The sequence below is a fragment of the Pseudorca crassidens genome, chromosome 17 (assembly GCF_039906515.1).
Source record: "Pseudorca crassidens isolate mPseCra1 chromosome 17, mPseCra1.hap1, whole genome shotgun sequence".
NCBI classification, from domain to species: Eukaryota; Metazoa; Chordata; class Mammalia; order Artiodactyla; family Delphinidae; genus Pseudorca; species Pseudorca crassidens.
In genome coordinates, this window is record NC_090312.1 from 45,935,017 (window position 1) to 45,953,848 (window position 18,832).

Genomic DNA, 18,832 nt, shown 5'->3' on the forward strand with positions numbered 1-18,832 from the left:
AAAACCACCATCACAGAAAGATAGGAAAAATGAAAAGGCAGAGGACTATGTCACAGATGAAGGAACAAGATAAAACCCCAGAAAAACAATTAAATGAAGTGGAGATAAGCAAACTTCCAGAAAAAGAATTTAGAATCATGATAGTGAAGATGATCCAGGACCTCAGAAAAAGAATGGATGCAAGCATTGAGAAGATGCAAGAAATGTTTAACAAAGACTTAGAAGAATTAAAGAACAAACAGAGATGAACAATACAATAACTGACATGAAAACTACATTAGAAGGAATCAATAGCAGAATAACTGAGGCAAAAGAACAGATAAGTGACCTGGAAGACAGAATGGTGGAAATAACTGCTACAGAACAGAATAAAGAAAAAATAATGAAAAGAAATGAAGACAGCCTAAGAGACATCTGGGACAACATTAAATGCACCAACATTCACATTATAGGGGTCCCAGAAGGAAGAGAGAGAGAAAGGACCCGAGAAAATATTTGAAGAGAATTATAGTTGAAAACTTCCCTAACATGGGAAACGAAATAGCCACCCAAGTCCAGGAAGTGCAGAGTGTCCCAGGCAGCATAAACCCAAGGAGAAATGCACCAAGATACATAGTAATCAAATTGACAAAAACTAAAGTCAAGGGAAAAATGAAAAAATACATACAAGGGAACTCCCAAAAGGTAATCAGCTGATTTCTCAGCAGAAACTCTGCAAGCCAGAAGGGAGTGGCATGATGTATTTAAAGTGAAGAAAAGGAAGAACCTACAACCAAGATTACTCTACCCAGCAAGGATCTCATTCAGATTCTACAGAGATATCAAAAGCTTTACAGACAAGCAAAAGCTAAAAGAATTCAGCACCACCAAACCAGCTCTACAACAAATGCCAAAAGAACTTCTCTAAGTGAGAAACACAAGAGGAGAGAAGGACCTACAAAAACAAACCCAAAACAATTAAGAAAATGGTAATAGGAACATACATATCAATAATTACCTAAAGTGTGAATGCATTAAATGCTCCAAACAAAAGACACAGACTGGCCGAATGGATACAAAAACAAGACCCATATATATGCTGTCTACAAGAGACCCATTTCAGACCTACAGACACATACAGACTGAAAGTGAGGGGATGGAAAAATATATTCCATGCAAACAAATCAAAAGAAAGCTGGAGTAGCAATACTCATATCAGGTAAAATAGACTTTAAAATAAAGAATGTTACAAGAGACAAGGAAGGACACTATATAATGATTGAGGAATTAATCCAAGAACATATAACAGTTATAAATATTTCTGCATCCAACATAGGAGCACCTCAATACATAAGCCAAGTGCTAACAGCCATAAAAGGGGAACTCGACAGTAACACAATAATACCAGGGGATTTTAACACCTCATTTATGCCAATGGACAGATCATCCAGACAGCAAATTAATAAGGAAACACAAGCTTTAAATGACACAATAGACCACATAGATGTAATCAATATTAATAGGACATTCCATCCAAAAACAGCAGATTACTCTTTCTTCTCAAGTGTACATTGAACATTCTCCAGGATAGATCACCTCTTGGGTCACAAATCAAGCCTCAGTAAATTTAAGAAAAGTGAAATCAAATCAAGCATCTTTTCTGACCACAACACTATAAGATTAGAAATAAATTACAGGAAAAAAAAATGTCAAAAAAACACAAAAAACACATGGAGGCTAAACAATATGCTACTAAAGAGCAAAGAGATCACTGAAGAAATCAAAGAGTAAGTCAAAAAATACCTAGAGACAAATGTCAATGAAAACACAACCATCCAAAACCTATGGGATGCAGTAAAAGCAGTTTTAACAGGGAAGTTTACAGCAATACAATCCTACCTCAAGAAACAAGAAAAATCTCAAATAAACAATCTAACATTACACCTAAAGGAACTAGAGAAAGAAGAACTAACAGAACCCAAAATTAGTAGAAGGAAAGAAATCATAAAGATCAGAGCAGAAATAAATTAAATAGAAAAAAAGAAAACAATAGCAAAGATCAATAAAACTAAAACCTGGCTCTTTGAGAAGATAAACAAAATTGATACACTTTTAGCCAGACTCATCAAGAAAGAGGGAGTGGACTCAAATCAATAAAATTAGAAATGAAAAAAGAGAAGTTACAACGGACACCACAGAAATACAAAGCATCATAAGAGACAATTACAAGCAACTAATGCCAATAAAATGGACAACCTGGAAGAAATGGACAAATTCTTAGAAAGGTATAACCTTCCAGGACTGAACCAGGAAGAAATAAAATATATGTACAGAACAATCACAAGTAATGAAATTGAAACTGTGATTAAAAATCTTCCAACAGGGCTTCCCTGGTGGCGCAGTGGTTGAGAGTCCGCCTGCCGATGCAGGAGACACAGGTTCGTTCCTCGGTCCAGGAAGATCCCCCATGCCGTGGAGCAGCTGGGCCCGTGAGCCATGGCCTCTGAGCCTGCGCATCCAGAGCCTGTGCTCTGCAACGGGAGAGGCCACAACAGTGAGAGGCCCGTGTACCGCAAAAAAAAAAAAAAAAAAAAAACTTCCAACAAACAAAATTCCAGGACCAGGTGGATTCACAGATGAATTCTATCAAACATTTAGAGAAGACCTAATACCTATCCTTCTCAAACTCTTCCAAAATATAGCAGAGGGAGGAAAACTCCCAAACTCATTCTATGAGGCCACCATTATCCTGATACCAAAACCAGACAAAGATAACAAAAAAAGAAATCTACAGGCCAATATCACTGATGAACATAGATACAAAAATCCTCAACAAAATTCTAGCAAACAGAATCCAACAACACATTAAAAGGATCATACACCATGATCAAATGGGGTTTATCCCAGGAAAGCAAGGATTCTTCAATATACGCAGGTCAATCAATGTGATACATGATATTAACAAATTGAAGGATAAAAATCATATGATAATCTCATGCAGAAAAAGCTTTTGATGCAGAAAAAGCTTTTGATGCAGAAAAGGCTTTGGACAAAATTCAACACTCATTTATGATAAACATTCTCTAGAAAGTAGGCATAGAGGGAACTTACCTCAACATAATAAAGGCCATTTATGGAAAACCCACAGCAAACATCATTCTCAGTGGTGAAAAACTGAAACCATTTCCTCTAAGATCAGGAACAAGATGCAGATGACATGATACTATAGATAGAAAATCCTAAGGATGCCATCAGAAAACTACTAGAGCTAATCAATGAATTTGGTAAAGTTGCAAGATACAAAATTAATGCACAGAAATCTCTTGCATTCCTATACACTAACAACAAAAGAACAGAAAGAGAAATTAAGGAAACAATCGCATTTACCACTGCAACAAAAAGAATAAAATACCTAGGAATAAACCTACCTAAGGAGGTAAAAACCTGTACTCAGAAAATTATAAGACACTGATGAAAGAAATCAAAGATGACACAAATATGGGGAGATATACCATGTTCTTGGATTGGAAGAATCAATATTGTGAAAATGACTATAGTACCTAAAGCAATCTACAGATTCAATACAATCCCTATCAAATTACCAATGGTATTTTTTACAAAACTAGAACAAAATTCTTAAAATCTGTATGGAGACACAAAAGATCCTGAATAGCCAAAGCAATCTTGAGAAAAAAAAATTGGAGCTGGAGGAATCAGACTCCCTGACTTCACAATATACCACACAATATGGTATTGGCACGAAAACAGAAATATAGATCAATGAAACAGGATAGAAACCCAAGAGATAAACCCACGCACCTATGCTCAACTAAGCTATGACAAAAGAGGCAAGGATACACAGTGGAGAAAAGACAGTCTCTTCAATAAGTGCTGCTGGGAAAACTAGACAGCTACATGTAAAAAATGAAATTAGAACACTCCCTAACACCATACACAAAAATAAACTCAAAATGGATTAAAAACCTAAATTAAGACTGGACACTATAAAGATCTTTTTTGACCCACCTCCTAGAGTAGTAGAAATAAAAACAGAAATAAACAAATGGGAGCTAATGAAACTTTAAAGCATTTGCACAGCAGAGAAAACTATAAACAAGATGAAAAGAAAACCCTCTTAATGGGAGAAAATGTTTGCAAACGAATCAATGGACAAAGGGTTAATCTCCAAAATATATAAACAGCTCATGCAGCTCAATATAAAAAACAACAACAACCTAATGAAAAAATGGGTGGAAAACCTAAATAGTCATTTCTCTAAAGAAGATATACAGATGGCCAAGACGCACATGAAAAGCTGCTTAACATCACTAATTATTAGAGAAATGCAAATCAAAACTACAATGAGGTATCACCTCACACCGGTCAGAATGGCCATCATCAAATAATCTAGAAACAATAAATACTGGAGATGGTGTGGAGAAAAGGGAACCCTCTTGCACTGTTGGTGGGAATGTAAATTGATACAGCCACTATGGAGAACAGTATGTACATTCCTTAAAAAAACTAAAAATAGAACTACCGTATGACACAGCAATCCCACTACTGGGCATATACCCAGGGAAAACCATAATTCAAAAAGACACATGCACCCCAATGTTCACTGCAGCACTATTTACAATAGCCAGGTCATGGAAGCAATCTAAATGTCCATAGACAGACAAATGGATAAAAAAGATGTGGTACATATATACAATGGAATACACTCAGCCATAAAAAGAAATGAAATGTTGAGTTATTTGTAGTGAGGTGGATGAACCTAGAGACTGTCATACAGAGTGAAGTAAGTCAGAAAGAGAAAAACAAATATCGTATATTAATGCATATATATGGAATCTAAAAAAAAAAAGCTTCTGAAAACCTAGGGGCAGGACAGAAATAAAGACGCAGTTGTAGAGAATGGACTTGAGGACACAGGGAGGGGGAAGGGTAAGCTGGGATGAAGTGAGAGAGTGGCATGGACATATATACACTACCAAATGTAAAATAGATAGCTAGTGGGAAGCAGCCGCATAACACAGGGAGATCAACTCGGTGCTTTGTGACCACCTAGAGGGGTGGGATAGGGAGGGTGGGAGGGAGATGCAAGAGGGAGGAGATATGGGGATATATGTATATGTATAACTGATTCACTTTGTTAGAAAGCAGAAGCTAGCACACCATTGTAAAGAAATTATACTCCAATAAAGATGTTAAAAAAAAAAACCTGCTGCATAGCACAGGGAACTCCACTTTGCTGTGTGGTAGAAACTAACACAGCATCATAAAAACAACTATACCCCAATAAAAAAATTTTAAATGAAATAAAATACCCACTCTTTAGTCTTCATACTAATCCCTGTGACACATAACAACCTCTCAGGGCTAATTCATTTAGTGCTATCCCAAAAAAGCTCTGATGCTTTTATGGTGCTGTTCATTTTAGAAAAACTGCTACATTTAAATGTGGATGCACATATATGTCAATTACAGTCCTTAACAGTGCAGTTAATATTTTACTCATGATAGGCCAACCAGTAAAGAAAATGAGCACAATCCTGTGCTCTCAGTGTTGATTGCTAACGTAACTTATTTTGCTGTCTTTGGATTAAATAACACTTTACAATCTGTTTAACATGTTTTTTCTTCTGCCATTAGTTTATGTTCTGTGGCTTATTTTGCCTCATAATAGGGGTCAAAAGGAAATAGCTCTAGTGAAGTAAAACAATGCCTAGGGAAAAGAATCACTTGTACTTTCAAATGAATCTTTTACCAGGATCCAAGGCATTTTCAAAGAGAAAGGAGGGAAGGATGAGGGGGGCTAGGGAGGGAAAACAGAAGGTGTTATGGACTGCAGGTTTGTGTCCCCCCAGTATTTTTATGTTGAAACCCTAACAACCAGTGAGATGGTATTAGAAGGTGGGGCTTTTGTGAAGTAATTAGTTTTATACAAGGTCTTAAGGGTGGAGACCATGATGGGATTAGTGCGTTTATAAGAAGAGAAAGAGACTAGAGCTTGCTCTCTCAGTCATGTGAAGATACAGCAAGGAACTGGCAATCTACAAGCCAGGAAGAGGTCATCGCCAGATATAGAATTTCCTGGTGTCTTGATCTTGGGCTTCCAAGTCTTCAGAAATGTGAGAAATAAATGTCTGTTGTTTAAGCCACCCAGTCTATGATATTTTTTGTTATAGCAGACTGAACTGAAAAAGAAAGGAAGGAAGGAAAGAAGGAAGGAGAAAGGAAGAAGAAAAAAGGAAGGAAACAATAAAGAACAGCAGTTCACTGAGGATTAGTAAAAGCTCCTTCTCATTTCTGACCAACAATTGATAAACAGTAAGTAAAATAAACTATGGCTGGGGACACAGCTTGACTTGAAAAGATCTGATGATACCAAGAAGGAATTATCCCATACAGTGTTAGAAATTCACTTCCTTAGAAGTGCATGATTGTGGACCTATGACTGCTGCTTCAGCTCTCCTATTTCTAGGAACAATAACACTCATGCTGAAGGAAATATGTGTAAATATTTATATGTCCTTGTATTTAATGTGGATTTCTTATAGGCAGTATAGAGTTGGGTCCTGTTTTGTAATCCAGTGTCACAATCTCTGCCTTATTTGGAGTATTTAGATTATTTATATGTAAAGTGGTTATTGATATGGTTGGGTTTAAATCTATCTATTTGTCATTTATTCTATATTTATCTCATCAGTTCTTCACTTTTTCCTTTTGTTACCATCTTTTGGATTATTTGTATGATTCTATTTTACTCCTTCGTTGGTTTATTAACTATAACTTATTTTGATGATTGCTTTAGATTTTATAATGTACATCTTTAACTATTAAAGTCTATCTTCAAATGATAACATACCACTTCACATTTAGTATAAGGACATTACAACTGCATACTTCCATTTTCCTTTGTACTACAGTTGTCATACACTTATGTTTACATGTGTTATAACCCCAAAATAAAATATATTAGTTTTTTGCTTTAAAGTTGCATATCTTTAAAAGACATTAAAATAATTTTAAAAGTCTTTTATATTTACCTGCAGAGTTACCATTCCACTACTCTTCATTTTTCATTGGATAGTTCCAGATTTTCATTTGGTATGATTTTCCTGCCTGAAGTACTTACTTTAACATTTCTACTAGTGCAGGTTTGCTGGATAAATTATTTATATATCTGAAAAATGTTTTATCTTCCCTTTGGGTTTTTTTGTTTGTTTGTTTTTATTTAAATTTTATTGGAGTATAGTTGCTTTACAATATTGTGTTAGCTTCTACTACACAGCAAAATGAATCAGCCATACATATACATATATACCCTCCCTATGGATTTCCTTCCCATTTCCCTCCCACTACAGTGCATTAAGTAGAGTTCCCTGTGCTATAGAGTATGTTCTCATCAGTTGTCTATTTTGTTGTTGTTGTTGTTGTTTGTTTTTTGCGGTACGCGGGCCTCTCACTGTTGTGGCGTCTCCCGTTGCAGAGCACAGGCTCCGGACGTGCAGGCTCAGCGGCCATGGCTCACGGGCCCAGCCGCTCCACGGCATGTGGGATCTTCCCAGACCGGGGTACAAACTCGTGTTCCCTGCATCGGCAGGCGGACTCTCAACCACTGCGCCACCAGGGAAGCTCCAGTTGTCTACTTTATACATAGTATCAAGAGTGTATATGTGTCAATCCCAATCTCCCAATTCATCCCAACCCACCCCTTCCCCCCCTTGGTATCTATACATTTGTTCTCTACGTCTGTGTCTCTATTTCTGCTGGGTAAATAAGGTCATCTATAACATTTCTCTAGATTCCACATATATGCATTAATATACAATATTTGGTTTTCTCTTTCTGACTTACTTCACTCTGTATGACACTCTCTAGTTCCATCCATGTCTCTACAAATGACCCGATTTCATTAATTTTTTATGGCTGAGTAACATTACATTATATATATATATATATGTATCACATCTTCTTCATCCATTCCTCTGTTGATGGACATTTAGGTTGCTTCCATGTCCTGACTATTGTAAATAGTGCTGCTATGAACCTTGGGGTGCATGTGTCTTTATGAATTATGGTTTTCTCTGGGCGTATGCCCAGTAGTGGTATTCCTGGGTCATATGGTGGTTCTATGTTTACTTTTATACGGAACCTACAAACTGTTTTCCATAGTGGTTGTATCAATTTACATTCCCACCAACAGTGCAAGAGGGTTCCCTTTACTCCACACCCTCTCCAGCATTTATTGTTTGTAGATTTTTTGATGATGGCCATTCTGACTGGTGTAAGGTGATGCCTCATTGAAGTTTTGATTTGCATTTCTCTAATAATTAGTGTACTTGAGCAACTTTTCATGTGTTTCTTGGCCATCTGTATGTCTTCTTTGAAGAAATGTATATTTAGGTCTTCTGCCATTTTTTTATTGGGTTGTTTGTTTTTTGATATTGAGCTACATGAGCTGTTTATATATTTTGGAGATAAATCCTTTGTCAGTTGCTTCATTTACAAATATTTTCTCCCATTCTGAGGGATGTCTGTTCCTCTTGTTTATGGTTTCCTTTGCTGTGCAAAAGCTTTGAAGTATAATTAGGTCCCATATGTTTATTTTTGTTATATTCATTTATCTAGAAGGTGGGTCAAAAAAGATCTTGTTGCAATTTATGTCAAAGATGTTCTGCCTATGTTTTCCTCTAAGAGTTTTATTGTGTCTATCCTTACATTTAGGTTTTTAATCCATTTTGAGTCTATTTTTGTGTATGGTGTTAGGGAGTGTTCCAATTTCATTACTCTAAATGTAGCTGTCTAGTTTTCCCAGCACCACTTATTGAAGAGGCTGTCTTTTCTCCATTGTATGTTTTTGCCTCTGTTGTCATAGATTAGGTGACCATAGGTGTATGGATTTATCTCTGGGCTTTGTATCCTGTTCCATTGATCTATATTTCTGTGTTTGTGCCAGTACCATACTGTTTTGATTACTGTAGCTTTGTAGTATAGTCTGAAGTCAGAGAGCCTGATTCCTCAAGCTCGATTTTTCTTTCTCAAGATTACTTTGGCTATTCGGGTCTTTTGTGTTTCCATACAAATGGTCAAATATTTTGTTCTACTTCTGTAAAAAATTCCATTGGTAATTTTATAGGGATTACACAGGGGAAAGAAAAGTAAGAAATACAAACACATGGAGGCTAAACAACACGCTACTAAAGAACCAATAGATCACTGAAGAAATCAAAGAGGAAATCAAAAAATACCTTGAGACAAATGACAATGAAAACATGACAACCCAAAACCTATGGGATGCAGCAAAAGCAGTTCTAAGAGGGGAGTTTATAGCAATCCATCCTACATCAAGAAACAAGAAAAATCTCAAATAAACAATCTAATATTACCTAAAGCAACTAGAGAAAGAAGCACTAACAAAATCCAAAGTTAGTAGAAGGAAAGAAATCATAAAGATAAGAGCAGAAATAAATCAAATAGAAATGAAGAAAACAATTGCAAAGGTCAATAAAATTAAAAGCTGGATCTTTAAGAAGATAAACAAAATTGATAAACCTTTAGCCAGATGTATTACGAAAAAAAGAGAGAGGGCTCAAATCAATAAAATTAGGAATGGAAACGGAGAACTTACAACTGACACCACAGAAATACAAAAGATTATAAGAGCAACTATATGCCAATAAAAATGGACAACCTGGAAGAAATGGAAAAATTCTTAGAAAGGTATAACTTTCCAAGACTGAACCAGGAAGAAATAGAAAATATGAACAGAACAATCAAAAGTACTGAAATTGAAACTGTGATTTAAAATCTTTCAATAAAGATTTTGGTTCTGGAACCATATGGCTTCAGAAGTGAATTCTATCAAACATTTGGAGAAGAGCTAACACTTGTCCTTCTCAAACTCTTCCAAAAATTTGCAAAGAGTGGAACACTCCTAAGCTCATTCTACAAGAGTACCATCACCCTGATACCAAAACCAGACAAAGATACTACAAAAAAAGAAAACTACAGGTTAATATCACTGATGAACATAGATGCAAAAATCCTCAACAAAATACTAGCAAACAGAATACAACAGCACATTAAAAGGATTATAACCATGATCAACTGGGATTTATCCCAAAGATGCAAGGATTCTTCAATATACACAAATCAATCAATGTGATACACCATAGTAACAAATTGAAGAATAAAAACCATATGATCATCTCAATAGATGCAGAAAAATATTTTGACAAAATTCAACACCCATTTATGATAAAAACTCTCTAGAAAGTGGGCATAGAGCCAACCTACTTCAACATAATAAAGTCCATATATGACAAACCTACAGCAAACTTATTCTCAGTGGTGAAAAACTGAAAGCATTTCCTCTAAGATCAGGAACAAGTCAAGGGTGTCCACTCTCGCCAATATTATTCAACATAGTTTGGAAGTCCTAGCCACAGCAATCAGAGGAGAAAAATAAAATAAAATAATACAAATTGTAAAAGAAGAAGTAAAATTGTCACTGTTTGAAGATGGCATGATACTATATGTAGAAAATTCTAAAGATGCCACTAGAAAACTACTAGTTAATCAACGAATTTAGTAAAGTTGCAGGATGCAAAATTAATACACATAAATCTGTTGCATTTCTATACACTAACAACAAAAGATAAGAAATAGAAATTAAGGAGACAATCTCATTTACCATTGCAACAAAAAGAATAAAATACCTAGAATAAACCTACGTAAGGAGGTAAAAGACCTGTAAGCAGAAAACTATAAGATACAGTTAAAAGAAATCAAAGTTGACACAAATAGATGGAGAGACATACCATGTTCTTAGATTGGAAGAATCAGTGTTGTGAAAATGATTATACTACCCAAAGCAATCTACAGATTCATTGCCTTTGTTTTTTGTTTTGTTTTGTTTTGTTTCTTTTTTTTTAATAAACTTATTTATTTATTTTTGGCTGTGTTGGGTCTTCGTTTCTGCGTGAAGGCTTTCTCCAGTTGTGGCGAGCGCAGGACCAGTCTTCATCGTGGTGCATGGGCCTCTCACTGTCACAGCCTCTCCCATTGCAGAGCACAGGCTCCAGACGCGCAGGCTCAGTAGTTTTGGCTCACAGGCCTAGCCGCTCCGTGGCATGTGGGATCTTCCCGGAACAGGGCTAGAACCCAGTCCCCTGCATTGACAGGCAGATTCTTAACAACTGTGCCACCAGGGAATCCCCATTGCCTTTGTTTTTGAAAGATAAATCCATTAGGTGTAGAATTCTAGGTTGGCAGGTATTTTTTGCTGTTATTGTCATTTTCTTCTTGTTTTAGTACTTTAAAGACATTGCTCCACTGTCACCTAGCTTGCATTGTTTCCAGCAAGGAATTTTTTTTGCCATCTTTATTGTTCTTCTGTACATGTTTTCTTTATCCTCTAGAGGCTTTTAAGATGTTCTCTTTAGGTCATCTTAAAGCACTGAGTTGATCTCCCTGAGCTATGCTGCTGCTTCCCACTAGCTAATTATTTTGCATTTGGTAGTGTATGTATCTCGATGCTACTATCACTTCATTTGGGATAGGGAAGGTGGGAGGAAGGTGTAAGAGGGAGAGAATATGGGGATATATGTATGCATATGGCTGATTCACTTTTCTGTACACCAGAAACTAACACAGTATTGTGAAGCAATTATACTCCAATAAATATCTATTCTAAAAATTTATTTTTAAAAAAGGTTTTTATTTACCATTGGTTTAAAGTAATTTCATTATGCTGTACCTTGGTGTTTCTTCCTTCCATCGTATTTTGCTCTTATTTATTTCTTTATTTATTTGTGCTTGGTGTTTGTTGAGCTTCTTAGATCTGTGAGTTTACAGTTTTTAACACTTTTGGAAAATGTCTAGCAATTATCTACCGAAATATTTTCTATCCTACTTCCTTTGGAAACTCCAAATAAATATATATTAGGCTACTTGATGTTGTCACACAGTTTAACAGTGCTTTGTGTATTTTTTTAAGGGATGTTTTTCTTTCATTTTGAGTAGTTTTTCTTACTATGTTTTCAGGTTCACTAATTCTTTACTCTACCATGTCTAATCTACTGTTAATTCCATCCATCTTTTTCTTCATCTCAAAACTTAAAAGCCAAACCTGAATTATACTGATAGGTGGGACAAGAGCAACATTTATTCCCACTATTGTGGCAGAACTCGTTGCCAGTTGATGCTCTGTGGACTATGGAATTTTCACTCTGGGTAATAGAAACATGAACCTTGTGTGAGTCCCTGGGATTGCTCCTTCTAATCATTTTCCCAGTGTCTGTAAATTCCCTACACTTCTGTGCAAATCTTTACTTGGCTTAACACTATGCACATGTGCAGATTTCTGGGGCTCTCTCTCTGGCACTCTGCCATGTGAAATCCAGCTGCTTCAGCCTCTCCAGACTTCCAGGTCCTTCTCTTCAACTTAGGGAGACTGTCTCCTCCTGGGTTCTCCTCCACCTTCATACTCTGCTGCACAATGGCCTGGAAACTCTCCTAGCAGTAAATTGGGACAATCACTGGGCTCATTTCATTTGTTTCCAACCTCTCCAAGATTATTGTCTTTTGTTGCCCGATGTCCAAAATCTTGACAATATTATTTCATATTTTGTCAGGTTCTTATTTGTTTCAGGCAGGAAGATAAATGTTCCTGCAACTCGATTCTAGCTGGAAATTATCATATAATATGACTTTTAATTAATTAATTTATTTATTTATACATGAAGAAGGATTTTGTTTTTTTAATTTGGTTGTGCAGGGTCTTAGTTGCAGCAGGTAGGCTTCTTAGTTGTGGCATGCATGTGAGATCTAGTTCCCTGACCAGGGATTAAACCCGGGCCCCCTGCATTGGGAGTGCAGAGTCCTAACCACTGTGCCACCAGGCCAGGGAGGTCCCCATGTAATATGACTTTAAAATTGTCCATCATTATGATCACCCTCCTCATGATTTGCTACAACTTGCCGATTTTCCTTTTAGTATGTGATACCAAAATTTAACAGTGCTTAGCTGTGTTCTGGCTTGAAAAGTGTAAACAATACCATACAATTAAACTCTTTTTCCAAACCTACTCTGTTAAGTGATATATTCTCCATCCTTTATTATGTAGGAGACTTTTTATAAAAATCTAAGCATCAAGTTTTATATTAAACTTTACCTGATATATTGAATCTGGTCAATTAATTTGTTGTGATAAAATCTTTCTGAATCTGATCTAGTCATTATTAATACTGATAATTATGTACTTCACTTAAACGTATGAGCTATTCCTCCAAACATTGTTACCTGTATTATTAGTCAGCTCAGGCTGCCATAATAAAATACCAGATACTGGATAACTTAAACCACAGGAATTTATTTCTCACAGTTGTGGAGACTGTGAAGTATAAGATCAAGGAGTTGGCCAATTTGGTTCCTGATGAGGGCCCTCTTCCTGGCTTGCAAAGAGCCATATTCTCACTTTGTCTTCATACAGCAGAGAGAAAGCAGAAGTACCTCATGACATGACCTGAAACTAATTATCTCCTAAAGGCCTCATCTCCAAATACCATCATATTGGGGGTTAGGACTTTAACATATGAATTTTGGGAGACATAACACAGTCCATAGCATTACCCAAAAATTGATGAAGCATGTCATATAAGTCCTTATTCAAATCAATAAATAAGAAAACCGAGATACATCTACTAGACTCTGTCCTTCAGACTGAAATTTATTTAGTAGGAATTGAGAACAGTCAGTCAAATAGAATGTTTTTTTCATCTTGTCCACAAAGGTATCTTAAGAATTCATATCAAACTTATTACTGAAATCAAATATGTCTTCAGTAGTCATGTAATTTTTCAGTTTAGTACTTCTATTAAAAGAGATAATAGAGTTTGTCTAATAACTTCATTAGACTTTCCCCCTGGGTACAGAGTCTCATCTACAAGGTATCGTAATAACAGAGAAAAAAAATCGACTCTGGGATTGCTGTGTTACCCAGAAGAAAAATGTCTAAAATACTCCATACAGCCTATATTTCCACAAAGGGATCATCAAAAAAGCAAGTTTCCCCAACACTTTCAAACAGTGTTTGATTTATGCAATTACTTTTAGTGGAAATTCAATACTAGCACAGATCTTGTAGTGTTACCTCATTAGGTCTTAAGTCTTAAAGTTGAAATAGTACCTAGAGGTGACTCCTAATGAAAAGGATTCAAGCAGTGTGAAAACATTTTTATAGCATTCCTGAGAAATGGTCACTCAGCGCTTTATGCATGAAATAGGGAGCTAGTCTAAGATTCAGGACTGATAATTACTCTTAGGGTCTCACTTGCAACAAGAAGTATTTTTATCAAAAGATAATTATTGTGTATATGAAATATGAGTAAACTTACAAAACTGAAAAATAACCAAATGCATATATATATATATATATATATATATATATATATATATATATATATATATATATACCAAATATTAAAACCCAAGTTTCTACTTATTCCATTGCTTTTACTTTCCGTGGTCAGCTTCCATGGTTTTGCCTACTTTGTGCCAAGGAGCAATAAGGCAAAAAGTAGAACACCTGCACTTTGATAAGAATTCAGAAGTCATTTATTTTTTCCAATAGTTTTAATTTTTCTGATTATTACATAATCAAATTACTATTATAAAATAGAAAGTTTTGTAAAGTATAGAAATGGTGGTGTTAAACAAAAAGATATGTTCCATGATCACACTGTTGATTAAATTTTTGATATAGTTTGTTCCATTTTTTTTCTATGAAATATTTTTCTTTACATAGTTGAGACAATACGGTACACATAACTTTTTTTTATTTCACTGAACATTATAAGCCTTTGCTATATCATGAAAAACTCTTAGAGAACATCATTTTTTTCATGAGTGCACAATATTCCCTCATAAAGATGTACCAAAGTTTACATAGCCATCTTCCTAGGAATAGATACTTTGGTTCTTCCAGTTTTATGGAGTTTTTTTTTTTTTTTTTCAAATAACACTAGGATACACATCTTACTAATCACGTCATTTTTTTTGGTGGATATTGTTCTCATGCTCCAATGAGGCTTTTTGGGCTAACATCTTATGCCAGTAAGATGTATAAGAAATTCATCCTTTGGGTGGTCTTATTGGGACATTCTTCAACATGTTACATGTTGATTTCCACAATACTTAAGGATGTCTAGTTTTCTGGATCAACTGACTTCCCAATGGGAATTTAGAGCACTTATGCTTAGAATTTCCTGGGACCTTGAAGCCATGAAACATATTTTTCTTTTGAGCTAGTTTTTTCTTGCTGGTTTACATTCCATACTTAATGACATAATTCAAATATGGGTTTCTACCACTAATGTCTTATTACCAAAACGTACATAATAATATTCAGAAATTCTCAGTGCTTAAGCTTATTTGTCCCCATAGGAAGTCAAATTGGGTGGCTAAGTATAACTCAGACAGTGGAGTCAAATTAAGAGAAAGAAATATTTATCATTTATTGGAAGATGTAGACAAATACTCAAATAATTTTAGCTTATTGAAAATTCAAATCTTTGAGGTGCTTTTTAGGACTTCCATAAAGCATTTCTTTCACTTCAAGAAGTAGCATGTAGGGCTTCCCTGGTGGCGCAGTGGTTGAGAGTCCGCCTGCCGATGCAGGGGACATGGGTTCGTGCCCCGGTCCGGGAAGATCCCACATGCCGTGGAGCGGCTGTGCCCGTGAGCCATGGCCGCTGAGCCTGCGCGTCCGGAGCCTGGGCTCCGCAACGGGAGAGACCACAACAGTGAGAGGCCCGCGTACCGCAAAAAAAAAAAAAAAAAAAAAAAAAAAAAAATGAAGTAGCATGTAGGGAATAGTACCAGAGTTCTCATTCTCCCAATTAACTAGTGGCATAACTGAAATTTACATGAGAAGTTGCAAGATCTATATTGCACATAGATTACAATGATATTTTGTACCATATTCACTATATATTTGGCAGTAAAAAAAAAAAAAAGAAAGAAAATATACTAGAGGAGATAAACCAAGCCCGGGGAACATTACTTTTTATTCACATCAAAAGGAGAACAAGAATAAAGAAATAGTTGAAGTGTTGTACTATGAAACTGGATAAGCAACCAGCACATTGGTGAACAAAGCTAAAATTCCATGCCAACTTTTCAAGGTCTTTGAGGGGAGGACTTAGATAAGTAGAGTACCAAGGACAATGTCTGGCATATGGGAAAAGCACTGATAAATGTTAGTTGTTAGCGCCTATAAATTTCTTTCATTAGTTGCTAAGACGATTTGAATAATGTATTTCAATAGTTTTGAACTGACTTTTTAATATGCCTTAATGCATTGAAAGCATAAAGTAAGAAAACCATGTATGTCTTACTTCCTATCATTATTCAGTTAGAATGGAATATTTTCTTCTTCTGGGATGAACAATCTTATCCAGTTTATATTTTTTGTAAACCAGCCTACTTAGATTCCAAATAGAATAACAAAACAAATCTATTTCTATCTGCCTTGCTTGAAATCAAAATTCTGAATTGGACTATGACATTATTTATCCTCCCCCCAAAAATGGTCACGTATCCCTGTTTAGTTTGAAGATCTGCATGTCAACTCCATTCTTCCTTTTCAGACTCTAACCTTCGTCATGTCCTCAAGGTGATCCTGAAATGCCTAAATTCTTGACTTTATCTTCTCGTATTTATACGTTCTACATTCTGAAAATGATTAACAAAAAAGCCATCCATATCCTGGGTCAAACAGATGAATTAGTTCTTCAACTGAATTACTGAAATGAGTTCAGAAGAATTCTGAAGCAGTGCATCCATGCTCAGCAAGAAAATTTGCTTAAATCTCTTAGTGATATATGCCATGGTTATTGGTGGGAGTGTAAACTTAACATTATTGCTCTAGCAGTTATTAATCTAAATTAATTCTTTATGAGAGCCAGGAGAAATATTTTCATCTATAAACTGCTTTTAACAAATTGACTGGGGGTCTCAACTCAATCTGTAAAAACAAGGTTTTACTGTACCTAGAAACTTAAAACTCGTGTGAAGTAAGAAGTGATGAATATGCTTAGTAGCACAAGTATTTATGCCTGTCAATTCTTTCAGCTGTCTATAGAGAAGGGATTACTTTTGGTGGACAGCCTATTAACCTGTACTTAAAAGAAAAACTCCACTTAATTAAATTTATACTCCAAAAGTCTCCAATCCAATGAACAGTCTTATTATTTGAAGCCAGTTTTAATTGGCTGCTTTAAAAATTACACTGGATGATCAGAATGTTTTCTGATACATCTCCATGGATTATTCATTCCCAAGGAAGTCCCAAGAATGAGGAAGAATTATACTTCAGGAGACTTAACATAATTAGGATTGTAAAACCAAGAACAATAGATTTAAAAATTCAAGTTCTAAACTTCACTTCTGGAATTGATTTCTGAGATTAGGAATAAGGTAGATTGTATGTATTATCTTTCTCACATTCTAATCAGCATCTTAAGCAGATAATGCCCAAAACAGTGAATGTAGTGAAAGTACCTATATCACATTCAGCAATAAAGCAATTTATGAATCTGATGACCCATTTCAGGTACAGGAGAAAAGAATTACTTTCATATCTAACCTCCATTCTCATGGACTAGAAGATCACTGTCAAATATCGACCAGCTGAAAGCAGAGAGATTATCAACTTATTCACAAGTCCAGAAAAGAAGAACCCCACCACAGAATATGCCTTTTACTTCTGGCAGTCCCAGGATAATCATCAGTTAAGGGGATGAAGGCAAGAAAGATGAAATACAATTTTTTTACTGTCAATCTTAAATCCTTTTGAAGAATCCTCTTCCTTTTGATGATAATATAATCAGATTGAAAATCAAAAGGAATAGAGAGATGCAAGAATGTAGCAGAGGTAGAAGCCACGTAATACAGCAGAAAAATTGGAGGCCAAAAAATGTCAAAGAAGAATGTTTTTATGTGACTGAGTATATTATATGGTGATGTCATTACTACAATGGAGATACAATTCTCAGTCTACAATGAGAATCTGAGACTCTATCACAAGAAGAAGGTGATGATTCATCCATGAGAAAAAATACAGAGAGACTAAAATAAAGAATTAGAGATGGAACACCATCAAATAGAGAGGAAAAAAAAAGAAAGACGAGGGCTTAGAAAAGTATGGAATTTAGCAATTAGAAAGCTGTTGAATGAGTTTGGGGAGAAAAGTTTTATTACCAGTTGCAGTTGTATGAAGAGTAAATGGGTGATAAGAAAATAGGGTCTGCTCTTTGAAGAAGTATAACCAAATAGGGTAGAGAAGAAGCTTGAGGTTTTTTTGAGGTACAAATCTCTAATCACTTTTATAGATGGGAAAAAGACATGGTAGTGAGAAAAACAGTGAAAATGAGACAGGGATGATGATAACAAATGGAGCAAGTCTGAAGAGAAGCAGGAAGCAAAAGGATAAAGGATACAGATCATAGGATCATCCTCTAAAAGGACAAATATATATTCCTCAGGAATGGAGGGGGAAATAGCGAAGGGAGAGAGTCCAAGATAGAAAGGGAGAAAATTGAGTGAGTTTTGTTAAACTGCCCCAAGTTAACTGAAATAATAGATAAGGTAATGTTGACAGATTTAGCAAGTTAAAATACAGGAGACCTACTTAAATTTGCATTTCAGATAAATAAGAAATTATTTTTAATATAGATATGCCCCATGCAATATTGGGGACATATTTATACAAAAAATGTATATATTTATTGTGTACCAGAAATACAGATTTTTGTATGGGACATACTTATGCTAAGAAATCAT